We start from the raw sequence: 13,585 nt of genomic DNA, 5'->3' as shown, positions 1-13,585 counted from the left end.
CTATGGTGTCCAACATGGAACAGCTCCCAGAGAGACCTCCAGAAGACTTAAATTTGTAAGAGACTTGGGAAGATGACGAAACATCAGACAGAGACAATAAATTGGAATCCCAAGCCCCTGTAGCCGATTCAGATCCCTACTCTAGTCTCATTATGGACATGAAAGCCTCCATCTTACCTCCGAGTTAAGTACAGTCTAACTTATACCAGATCAGGAAAGGCTTACAAGACGATAACCTCCTGAAGGCAGAAGAAGACAGAAAAGTTTGTTCCAATTCTGGTAGCGACGTGCCGAACGCTTCATCAATCCAAAATGACAAGCTGATGGAAGTTTCCCCCGAAGGGATTAGAAATGGGACTAAAGTTGAAGAAGAATCGGAAAGTGATTCGATCCAGCTACCAGATAGTCCTGCCGGTCTCAAACTTTCAGGATCACAAACTTTTGAGCCACCGATGTTGCAGCTTCTTAAAAGATATATTTATTATTATTATTTGTTTCATCACATAGTATTACAAGGTGAACAAGACAATATAAGTACAAATAAGTAAAAAATGTGAAAGGAAGTCAACTAAGAAACCCTTTTGGGCTTAATCGAATTGAGTACTCCCTATCTATATGTACATGTATATATTCATATATATATATATTCATATATATATATATATATATATATATATATATATATATATATATATATATATATATATATATACATATATATGTATAAACTGTATATATATGTAAGCTTTTCTACTTCTTTATTTTGTATCACCATGTGTGTAAATATTGAAGCACTAAGATATGCAGTTTTTTTCCTTGAAATAGCAAGAGATATAATAGAGAACACTGTTATGAAAGCTGTACTTAAAACACTTGAAAAACTGCTCTCCTAAATTTTAAGGAATAGTTTGGCAGAATTTTTTTCTGGGGAACTCTACCTTTATTTCATGCATAGTCTTGAATACTTCTGCAATACCATAAGACCATCTCTGCCCTGCACCTAAAAATACTGGGTTTTTTATTCTCTCTTGCATGTTTTCAAAATTGCCCTTCTCAAGGGTATCATGTTGAAAATTTTCTCATATTTACAGATGGAAATTATGAAGTTATGTCAATTGAGGTCATCAGCGGCCAAAATACAAAAACCTTGTAGTCTAGTTTAGTGAATATCTGTAGCATCGGTGTCATGTCATAATTAGGTGGTAGGTCCCCCTCACTGAGCATTACACTTTGAGCAGTTCTGTTAAGAGGTCAAATGTAAATTGGAGTCATCAGCTGCCAAAAGCCTGAAATCCTTGTCGACATCAAAATCAAAGCTGCGATTATCCTCATGCTCAGAAATGTACAAGAACTGAATGTTCTATGAAGAGGTCAAAGGTCACTTAGGGTCAAATTCTGACCACCTTGATCAGGCGCGTATCCAGGGGGGGCGTGTGTATCTAGGGGGGCGTTGGGGGCATGCGCCCCCCAGGTAAGAAATAGAGGAGAGAAAAAAAGAGAGAAGAAAAAGAGGGGAAAGAAGGGGAGGAAGGAAGGGAAAAGAAAAAGAAGAAATAGAGGAAAAGGAGAAAAGGAGGGAGTAGAAAAAACGGCAAGCAACTGGGAAGAGAAAAAAGAACAGTGACATAATTACAGGGCTGATCCCTATTATACACATAGGGTAGCCAGTGACGGATCGATGATTTTGGAAGGGGTGTGCGCCTCACCCTACCCCTTCCACCGACAACTCCATTTTGACGTTTTCATATTTCCTCTCTCACTAATATATATATATATATATATATATAAATATATATATATATATATATATATATATATATATATATATACATATATATATGTATATATATATATATGTGTATATATATATATATATATATATATATATATATATACATATATATATATACATATAAACAATTGTACAATTGTGCTATGAAACCAACTGTGGCTGGTCTCGAACTCGACCGAGTCATCGGGAACATGATGCATTTTCAGTATTAGACCAGGATCTATATGCGAACTGCACTAGACGTATGTCCTTCGATGCAACACTGCCATCCAGAGATAAAATGTTATACTCCGACCTGAATGCTAATTGTTACCCTAAACCTCGTACCGTAACTCATACAATGAATCTAAAAATAAATTCCGCATGTGATTAGAGAATTGAGCACATCTCCTGTGAATATCATGTAGTGCATGGGGGGGGGGGGACAGGCGGACGCACCTATCACTTCTTGAGATTGTTCCAATCTGCGTGAAAATGCCCCACCACCCACCCCCACAACCCCTACGCCCCACCCCTCTTATCGCTTCCCAATGAATTACAAAACTTAAACAATAACCTTCGCCCGTAGTACTAAAACCTTGACAAAATCCGGCAACACACCACTTCATCGATAGATAACGAGTCTAGTGATCGGGCTGTGTATATATATATATATATATATATATATGTGTGTATACATATATATATATAGAGAGATCGTGCATATGGCAAGCCGTTTTAACATTTACTTCGCAATTAGACTTCAGTCGAATACATTTCACTTTATTGGAATACATTCTACTTAAGTGAAATGTTATTCCACTTAAGTGGAAATGTATTCCACTTAAGTGGAGTTCAATTTCCCTAAAGTAGAATTCCATTCCACTTAAGTGGAAATGGACATTTCTATTTCACTTAAGTGGAAATGCCTCCCACTTAAGTGGAATTGTATTTCACTTTAGTGGAAATACATTCCACTTAAGTGGAATTGTAATTTACTTAAGTGGAATACATTTCCACTTTAGTGGAATAACATTTCACTTAAGCTAAATAGTCCATCTATTTCACTTAAGTGGAATACAATTCCACTCAAGTGAAATGCTTTTCCACTTAAGTGAAATACAATTCCAGTTGAGTGGAATGCATTTCCACTTAAGTGGAATTGTATTCCACTTAAGTGGAATACAATTTCATTTAAGTGGAATAATATCTTTTGGGCGTCAATTTCACTTATGTGGAATTCTATTCTGCTTAAAAATACAATTCCACTTAAGTGGAATGCATTTCCACTTAAGTGGAATTGTATTCTACTTAAGTGGAATACAATTACACTTTAGTGGAATAATATCTTTTGGGCGTCAATTTCACTTAAGTGGAATTCTATTCTGCTTAAGTAAAATACAATTCCACTTAAGTGGAAATGTTGATATGTGGCTTATATATAAATACAATTTAGGGTAATGTTCGTCGTAACGCATTCAATTGCTCATCACATATGATGATGTAGTCGATCCTCGTTGCACGTGTACATTATGGCTATGGCTAATCATTCACATCTAACATTGCTGGAATGCGATCAAATAATTGTTGTTGTTACAGACACAATTCGAAGTGTTGTTTTCTCACTTGCACAGGGGAACAATCAGTATGATGCACAACAGAGGCGGCTTACATCTTGTTTAAGTAACATAGGCAGAATTCGTAACTTTTTAGATAGTGAAACTTTTGACGAAGTAAAAGATTCCATCCAAAATAAAAAAAAAGTAATACGTTCTCTAGCCCTTGTCAATGCGTTTTCGGCTGTAGCTCCAACCACTTGTAATGTATTTGCCATGGCTTTATTTTGGTAATGGTATTCGTCAGGTACCAGGTCAGGTACGTACGTGCTCACCTTGCACAAATGTTAAGTGCTAGCTGGATCCAGATGGACAGCCGATATTCATTGTGCACATATCGACACCACGTACGTACACGTATCGCGGCAAGTTGTTTATAATGGCGCGCAAAGGCATGGGCAAAGTTTGGCGTTGAATGAACTAGCCAATCACATTCCACTTAAGTGGAATACACTAGCCAATCACATTCCACTTAAGTGAAATAGACTATCCAATCACATTTCACTTAAGTGTAATTGTATTCCACTTAAGTGTAATTGTATTCCACTTAAGTGAAATAGACAGGACATTCCACTTAAGTGGAATTGTATTCCACTTAAGTAGAATACAATTCCACTTAAGTGAAATGCATTTCCTAAGTGAAATACAATTCCACTTAAGTGAAATAGATTTAGCTTAAGTAAGATGCAGTGACAAGTTGATGAATTCAGCTTAAGTAAAATACAATTAAGCTTAAGTGGAATATGGTATTTCACTTAAGTTAAATAGAATTCCACTCAAGTTAAATAGTATTCTGCTTAAGTGAAATTGAATTCCACTTAAGTGAAATGTATTCGACTTAAGTCGAATTGCGAGGTAAATGTTAAAACGGCTTGCCATACGTGCACTGACCTAAATGGAGTGTAACCACTCCCGATTTTGCAATTTCCCAAGATCAGGCCCGAAAAATCCCAAGAAATACCAAGAACACTGTGCTGTATGGATTTCTAGCAATATCCAGCGATATCTAGGGATGAATATCCCAAGATCTTACCTAAACTGAAGGCAGATAGAGAATCGAAACCTTCAGTGAACTGAACTTGAAACTGTGTGTCTTTCGAAATGAAAAGAATGTGGGGAATTGCACAATAAACAGATCAAAGTTATATATTTCAGTCTCATTTCAATTATTCGAATTTGTTAAGCAAACAGCAGATATCACATCATATCAGTGAGCATGAAAATGGCGTTCCAGGATGAACAGCCTTCAAACCATGGGCGCAGATCCTGGTGGGGACAGCAGGACGCGTCCCCATCAACTTTTTTTCAGTAGTGAGGACATAATATACCGTGTCCCCACCAATTTTTCTTGACCAATAGCTGCATTTCAAGTTCCCCTGTATTGAACTTTGGCGCAGTTAGATCCAGCCCAGCCCCTCGGTTCCTACGCCCTTGCTAACCACTGCGTCACTGCAACTGTTGAGAAATAATGCTAATTTTTTCTTCAAAATGGAACGGAGGGTGATGTTCAAATGCTGTACAGGATAACTCAAAACGTACACCTTTATTGAACTTCATATTTCAAATGGTCTCAAAATTGGCATTATTTTCAGTGATTTATACTACATGACTCTAGGTTTGGCAGTAACTTGTGAAAATGTTTCATAGTGAAAATAAAACAATGTCATGTTACTCATTAATTATTAAAGGGTTGGCAGAGCTGCTTTTCTTGCTCAAATTGATCAAAGAATATGTCCATGTGCTCATACATAGAGCATCTGTATGTCTTTATATCACATAGGAAGACTGTTCTCTCTGGGTATTGAAACATTTTGGAATATATATTCTACATTTTGAGTCCTTAAAAGATCTTAATTCTTTTGATTGCCTTGTTGCTAAAGTAATGGTCAAGGCAACGTTTCCTGAATCTGCATAGCTCATGTCGCGGAGCGGTTGAAAACTATTAATATACAACAACCAGTTAAAACAACAGTATCAGGCAGTATTTTATCACCCTCCGTTCCATTTTTGAAGAAAAAATTACGATTAAAACATTGAACACTTCTATCGCTTAGCATACAATTTCCGAGGAAACAACACCGTGAAACTGGAGAACATTTATGAATAAGAAAGGTTTGATTTGACTGCGTTGAAATAACTTATGACTGGCAAGATGCGTGGAGCGCTCTCTATCGGCCTCTTTTTTGGTCAGTTTGCAACTTCAGAGGAACAATAGAAACCCGAAAAAACTTTTAAAACGAACAAAGGATTCACAAACCTTTGTTCTGCCTAAAAGATAAGCAGAGGCCAAAAGAGGCCTAAAAGATAAGCAGAATGAAACTGTTAGCAAACTGCTTATCCACTAGAGAGCCTGTGTAATAGAATGTGTAAAAGTTTCGATCCTAGCAGGATCTTCTTCAGAGGCTTAAAAAATAAGATCAGCAGAAAGTTTGGTTTATTGTAGATTTGTGTGCGCGGAATTAGCCCGATTGGTACGGGGAAAGGTGATTAATTTGCTCTAGGTGGGATCTGGTGCGGTTATCTATAATTCTTTCGGAAATCTTACATACGGCTGGGAGGAGACTAATTGGTCGATAGTTTTGAATTTTGGTGCGGTCTTTACTTAGTTTCGGTATTAAAATCTTTTTGGCGGATTTCCATGGGGTTGGGAAATAACCCAGTCTAAGGAGTTCGTTAAATAGTGGGAAAATATGAGAGTTAAATGAATATCGGAGGGGAGTTTTTAGGCATTTGGTCATTTATGTTGTCAGGACCAGTGGAGGATGCATTTTTTAGTGGCACCATACCAATTGTTTATATCTATTTTATTGAGCAGAGGGATGTTTTTTGTTGAGACATCCTAATGGGTTGGTGTTAAAGCTGGTTGCATTTCTGATAATTGTACGGTCTATTTCGTGTTTACAGCTGATATCGTATCGGGGGCCATCGTAGATATTGAATATACTTTTAAAGTACGATTCAATTAGCTTTATTTGGTCTTGAGTTTTTGTGATGAGGTTACCTACATTATCTCTAAGGCCTTGGTCTGTTTTACCTGTGTTTGGGGTTGTAATGGGGTTAATGATTTTTTTAAATTTTCCAAAAGTGTTTCGGGTTTTTATCATTACTTATTAAATCGCAGTTGTTTGGGACACGGTTTTGTTCATCCGCCAATATTTGTCTGTTTATTGCTATTTAAGTTGGTTAATTTGGGTTTTTAGAGTTAGGTCTCGGGAGATGATATAGGTTCTACGTAGGCGACGTCTGAGTTTCATAAGTGTAAGGATTTTCTTATTTAGTTTTCGTTTTCTGTTTTGTTTTTAAATGACAGTGTCTTTTGAAAGTATTGAAGATATGATTGATGGGCAACGCTGTCACAGTAATTGTCGATGTAATTTAGCCAGGCGCGGCGGAACGGGAAAATTATTGGGGTGCTAATGTGTTAAGATTATCTAAGCGGAGCGCCACCATGGGTTGATGCGGAGCGTACAAGACAATTTTGGGGTTTTCAAACCCCCAGATGCCCGGAAACGGCACTTGCCGAGTGTTTTATGCTGCGAATACCTAGCCCTAAGATATGGGTCTCAAGCCTGCAATTTCTCAGATTGCACCAAAAAATCTGTAAAAGCATTGTAATTTGTATATTCGAGGGTGTTTTAAGAGAGTAGCTATTACTCGTAGTGTACTCGCAAAGACGTTTTTGAGTGTAGTAAATTACTACTTGCAATTAAATGCAATAATTAAATAAATGTCCTAAGAAAAAACAGAAAGCATTTCTTAATGTCAACAAATGGGTAATTCCAAACCATGTGCAGTTGCCAACAAATTTCTATGAACCAAGCACAGTCACGAATGCATGTACCCTATACAGTACAGGTGAAATGCTAATATTGTGTTTTTGTTCGTTTAATAATTAATTGCGCACATAGAGCCATGTTCCACGCCTTGCGTGTACTCGTAGTGTAAACGCAAATTTTGATGAGTGTATAGCGTTTAGCTTATTACACTCTTATTTAAAACACTAATATTCGATGAGGCATGATAGAGACAATCAATTATCATATCGTTTGAATGCTCTGGCTGCAATGCTCCGCACCTACCCTCCCCCCCCCCCCTATGTCCCTGAAGGATATATCCATGGGAAATGTGCTACCATTGGAAGGATATATCTTTCAGGGGATGTTGGAGAACTGGCTGAAATGAGGCAAATCATTGGCCTAAGACGTAGTTGTGTTGCGCTTACCCCCCCCCCCCCCCCGGTTCCGCCGCCACTGAATTTAGCTCGTTGTTTTGGTTGTTGTATTTTGGGAGTCTGTTTTATTGTAATTATACGTCACTTCGTTATTTGGTATGCGTTGAGGTTTATGTCTAGCTCAAAAACGAGTGGAAAAATTGTCACTGATTTAGTCATCTTCTAGGATTTGTATCGAATGTGTTTAAGTTGCGAGGTGATTTGAGGTTACATGGGTAGTCAAGTAGTTCTGTAATATTGTTTATTGGGTTTATCCTAGGATTGGTACTTTGGCTAATTATCGTTAAGTTGTATTTATCACATATTTCTAAGAGATTTGCCTTTTTCAGAAAAAATAATGTGGGCAATTACTAGGAGTTTTATATTTTTATTAGAACATATATATGCTATGCTGGATATGGGCTCATTTGGGGGACTATAATCATACCACGAAAGTGTCCATTAGGTATAGGTTGCATTGAGGGTGTGTTATTCTTTCGTCAAATGGCGTACCATGGGGGGAGGGGGTGGTCTATCTGGCAGTGGCGCAGCGTCCATACAGTCAGGGGGCGGATACCCCCCCCCTGACGGACTCAAATGGACTGCTGGCGCCCTTTTTTAGCTTTTTACCACTTTATATGCTATTATTGACGTTTTTATTGCGCTCTCATCTACCTATTGACATTTATCCTTTATCTGCAAATTAGCAAGGCCCGGAAAGTGTCATTTCCGCCGATCTAAGGAGCATCTTTATTCAAAATTTTCGGTACGCTCCGCGCCAAACCCGTGGTGGCGCTCCGCTTAGATAGTTTCGAAAGCGCCCCTACAGACCATTCTCGCCCCCCCCCCCTCGACCAATACCCTTAGCTCCGCCACTGCAAATGACCCGATAGAAATACGTGTTCTTTATAAGTGCACAATTTTGAAAAACCCCTCTTTTCAGCCCCCTCTTGTCCTCTCTGAAACACCCATCGACATTAAAATTAGACGTGGAATAGAAGACACCCTTGTCTTTGTTATACACTAATTTCGTGTAATTATCTGACCGGGAAAGGCTTTTTGTTTATATGATTTCTATTTTTTTCATAAATCACAAATCATTTTTTTCCCCTGCACGCCCCCATACAGCACCCAATTCCAAAATAAACTTCAGATTCGTAATCAGCGTGTCGCGAACTACCAGAAAAGATACACATTTATCGCCTTTGCGACAAAAAGTTATTTCACCTTTAAAAACCGTAAGCAGTTTTTTCCAAAATTTATGCCAAAATTTGACCCATTTATTCATAAATGTCAAGATAAAACTCAAGATGACAAACAAAGGTTTGATTTGACTGCTTTGAAATCACGTATCACTGGCAAGATGCGTCGAGCGCCCTTTTATTTCGCTCAGTTTGCAACTTTTCAGAGGAACAATAGAAAACGGAAAAACTTTTAGGGGCAACAAAAGATTTTAATCCTTTGTTCGTCGTAAAAGTTTTTCGGTCTTACTTTTTCAAGTTTGAGGTGCAAAAACTTGTTGTCGCAAATTCGATAAATGTGTATCTTTTCTGGTAGTTCGCGACACGCTGATTACGAATCTGAAGTTTATTTTGAAATTGGGTATCAAAAAGAAGTACTTTTTAAACTTTTCAGACAAAAAACGTGGAATAATCTCCAGGATAATGTTAAGAATAAGCCTTCTTACTCTGTATTCAAAAGGAATCTCCAAACTGTAATTATTTCTCACTATTAATGGATTTATTCTTGTGTGTGTGTTTGCGATTAAGATCATTATAAAGATTGTTAGGATCGCTTATTAACATTATTAATTTCTAGTAGAGTCAATTCGATTATTTCATCATTGTAGATGCTACTATTAACTTTTCATTTCTATTCTTAAGTTTTTCTTTCTTTTTTCTTTTTGGGGAGTCTCCTACTTTGTTAAGCCTTACAGGCTTTATAGGAGACTTCCCGTCACACTGTAAATTGTGATGAAACAAATAAATATACAAATATATACAAATATACAAAAACCTATTTTTGTCGCAAATAAAAATTGCCAAAAATTGACCCCAAATCGATTTCGCCCATATGACGTGACAGGGGGTAACCGATGCTCAGGAGCCCAAATCTGCAACTCCCAGGTCCATATCTGCTTCCGTTCGGGAGATACGTGGTCTCAAAGGACCCGATAGAAATACGTGTTCTTTATAAGTGCACAATTTGGAAAACCCCCTCTTTTAAGGCCCCTCTCTTGTCCTCTCTGAAGCACCCATCGAAATTAAAATTAGACGTGGAGTAGAAGACACCCTTGTCTTTGTTATACACTTATTTCGTGTAATTATCTGACCGAGTGACCGGAAAAGGCTTTTTGTTTATATGATTTCTATTTTTTTCATAAGTCATAAATCTGGACTTTGAAGTTTAAATATTAGAAACGAGCATTAATTCTCAGCAGTTCTAGTGGCGCAGTTGGTAGTGCTCTGGACTGACAAACTCCGTGTCTCAGGTTCGATTCCCAGACAGAGCATTTTGATTTTTTTCTCTTTTCCTTCTTCCATTCTGGACTTTGAAGTTTAAATATTAGAAACGAGCATTAATTCTCAACAGTTCTAGTGGCGCAGTTGGTAGTGCTCTGGACTCACAAACTCCGTGTCTCAGGTTCGATTCCCAGACAGAGCATTTTGATTTCTTCTCTTTTCCTTCTTCCATTCTGGACTTTGAAGTTTAAATATTAGAAACGAGCATTAATTCTCAACAGTTCTAGTGGCGCAGTTGGTAGTGCTCTGGACTCACAAACTCCGTGTCTCAGGTTCGATTCCCAGACAGAGCATTTTGATTTTTTCTCTTTTCCTTCTTCCATTCTGGACTTAGAAGTTTAAATATTAGAAACGAGCATTAATTCTCAACAGTTCTAGTGGCGCAGTTGGTAGTGCTCTGGACTGACAAACTCCATGTCTCAGGTTCGATTCCCAGAGAGAGCAGTTTGATTTGATTTTCTTTTCCTTCTTCCATTCTGGACTTTGAAGTTTAAATATTAGAAACGAGCATTAATTCTCAACAGTTCTAGTGGCGCAGTTGGTAGTGCTCTGGACTGGAGAGACACAGACAAACTCCATGTCTCCGGTTCGATTCCCAGACAGAGCATCATGTCTGCGGTTAATGTCTAGACAGAGCCTTTTACTTTTCTGTTCTTTGGAGGGAGTGGAAGTATAAATATAAGAAACGAAGTTTTTCCAGAGGGAACCGAAATGGTGTAATTGGTTATTCCATCGTTCAGTAAGCGATTGGTTTGGATTGCATCGGTTCAAGCCCCAGGTGAGTATTCGCAAAAGGAGTTCTGACAAGTGGATAAGGTGAATCCCGAAGGCGGGCGGTCCCCCTCCTCCTGGCAGGTGGACAAGGTGAGTACCGAGGGTGACAGGTGAGAGGGGGAGGATGAGAGGGGGTGAGGGTGCGGACAAGGTGAGGTCGCTGCCCCCTCCCCCTGACAAGGTAAAGGCGCGGACAAGTGGAGTTCGCCGCCACCCCTCCCCCTGACAAGGTTCAACGCGGACAAGGTGAGTTCGCCGCCGCTAATCGGGGGTGAGGGAGTAGTGGAGAAAATGTTTTTACAAAAAAAGACTAAGTCCAAACAGCAGGATCTTTAAATATTTGTAAAGCTTTAGAAACCAGAGGCCCACCTAATGGTCTAGTGGTAAAGACTTTTGCTTTTGCATCTCAAGGTCCCTGGCTCAAACTCAATCTTTGCTTTTCCTTTTACAATACTCATGTAAAAGGAAGAAAAAAAGGAAAAAAAAGAATAGACTTTGAAATAACTTCTTTTTTTTAATGACAAATCAGTTCATGGACAGGATATACCTTCATCCCTCCCACCACAGTTAATACCCTTCAACTACCTGTCCAGAAACAGGTTATCCCTCATCAAATTATTATGCAAATACTAATCAAAACATGCAATACATATTTCATAAACATTCTTAGTGATACCTGCATCTACTATTGAGATGGTTGGGTGACAACAGACAGTTAGTTTCTATAATGTTTCTATTATAATATCAGCCTGGAGGGCAGTTATTTAATGATACTAAGCAGTCACATGCACATATGGGATAAGCCTATGGCCTTTTTACTTCACACCAGGTGGCTATCCAATTCACACCAGTACATTCTTTTTGGACATTTTTTTTTAAACATTTGGAAGACCATTTCAACATGAGGGGAAAAAGAATTGATTTCTCCTAGATAAAAATAATAACCCCATCTTACTTTAGCCAGATAGGGCTTGAATCCATAGGTTTGCTTGACAACAAGTTCCCAACAAAAAGGAGTTGGCCTTCCATGGCTGATTGCTGATTCAGTTTACAATACCATGGCGCCCCTGCTACCATCAATAAAATTGTCTTTAACTTTCATTTATTAACTAAACCTGATTTTGAATTAATTTTAGATAACTCAATTTTTACATTTTTTGCCCTCCAGTTTGAAAAAGGAAACGTTACTACCATAGCACAAACAACATATATGTGGAAAGGTTGCTCCCTTTCATTGCTGTCTCAATCACCCCCCCCCCCCCCGCTCCGACTACCACACCCCAAATTATATACACGAAGAGTGCATTATTGAAAGTTTCTTTAAATATAGCCTTATCATGCAGCAAACCTGTGCTACTGCAAACTGAAAATTCAATTCAAAGATTCTCCCTCTTCACTTTCATTTCTCCTTCTCTATCCTTCGCCTCACCACCCCCCACCCCACCCCTGGTCCTTCCAACTACCATCCATAACTCCTGCCAATATTAAATTCAGTCACCTTATCATGCCCCCATAAAGTGTCAGTCAGTCAAGCACCACAATGTTTGTAGACCAAGAAATCAACAACCGAAACCCATTTTTAAAACTTTAAAGCCCCATCAAATAAAGATGCTGTTTTTTTCTTCTTTTTCTCTAAACAAGATAAACACACAAACACCAAATCCAAAATATATAAAATTCCAAATCCCATTTTGAATATTCTTCAAATTTTGTTTGCCAAGCCAGGTTAAAAAAGTGAGTGTTATTCTTTTTGGCCTTCTTTTGTTGCAATGCAAACACAGAGGTGTTTGCATTGCAACAAGGTGTAGTTTTCTATACTAAAAAACAAATAAAATCAAATAAAACTTAAATAAAAGATGATTATAGCACATGCAGGAGAAGAGTGAGAGACCTCCCAAATACTACCGGCTTATGCATACAAAAGACCTTTTTCCGAAATCCTTTTTCCGACATCGTGGCAAATCGAGAGTTACTTTTCACCCCCGCTCCACCATCCACGCAGGAACCCACCCAGACCCCCCTGCGGGGACGATTTATTCTGTTCCAGTTTCTCATCCAAGGAGGGTAACTCTATATGGTTCAGAGCTATGTCAAAGAAGAGCGGTTTGCACGGTGACGGCTTAAAGTCCAGTGGAAATGTGGTGAAGTTGGGCTTGGCGGCCAGGTCCGGCTGGTTGGCGTTGTACCGGTCAAGCCATTCCGCCAGCGGTCGATTGTCCTTCAGACCGAGTTGCGCCATTCCTTTGCTGATGAAAGGTTCATTGGAATCTGAAAAATGAACGCAGAGAGGTTCTTGGTAAGCCATGGTTTTTTTTTTATGTATTCTTGGGTGGAGGGTATTTTCTATGGGTGAGGATAATCCGGAGGGTGGGGGAAGTCAATTCAATTAACTGTGAGAAATGTCATTGAATTAGGAACCACCTAAGGCCTATTCTCATCTTTGTAGTAAGTTTGTCACCTTGAGCTACGTGACAGTTCATAAGTAGGGGGGGGGGGGGGGGTTTATTCGAGTGGAATTTGGGATTCAAATCCCTGAATAGAGAAAGTTTACAAAAACTTGTTAATTTGCAGTCATTTTTTGTTATTGCTGTCACAAACAGAAATGGATACCCACTTTCTATTATTTGTAGATGACAGAGACTGGTTCAATCGCAGTCTACAAGGCCAGATAAACTCTTTATATTTTGGCTTT

General features: G+C 38.6%; 2 protein-coding genes across 21 annotated transcripts in view; one reads left to right on the top strand and one right to left on the bottom strand.

The window, feature by feature from the left end:
• LOC139967080 (uncharacterized) overlaps positions 1-13,585 on the top strand; it is a 354,423-nt gene that overhangs the window by 22,216 nt on the left and 318,622 nt on the right. The gene's annotated exons all lie outside the window — the stretch shown is intronic.
• LOC139967077 (gamma-adducin-like) overlaps positions 11,243-13,585 on the bottom strand; it is a 33,502-nt gene continuing 31,159 nt past the window's right edge. For all 11 annotated transcript variants that reach the window (XM_071970784.1, XM_071970787.1, XM_071970786.1 and 8 more), the window contains one exon: positions 11,243-13,161. The gene's annotated coding sequence lies outside the window, so the exon portion shown is untranslated. The remainder of the gene's footprint in view (positions 13,162-13,585) is intronic.

This window comes from Apostichopus japonicus, chromosome 4 (assembly GCF_037975245.1).
Source record: "Apostichopus japonicus isolate 1M-3 chromosome 4, ASM3797524v1, whole genome shotgun sequence".
NCBI lineage: Eukaryota > Metazoa > Echinodermata > Holothuroidea > Aspidochirotida > Stichopodidae > Apostichopus > Apostichopus japonicus.
This window is presented reverse-complemented; position numbering and strand designations above follow the sequence as displayed.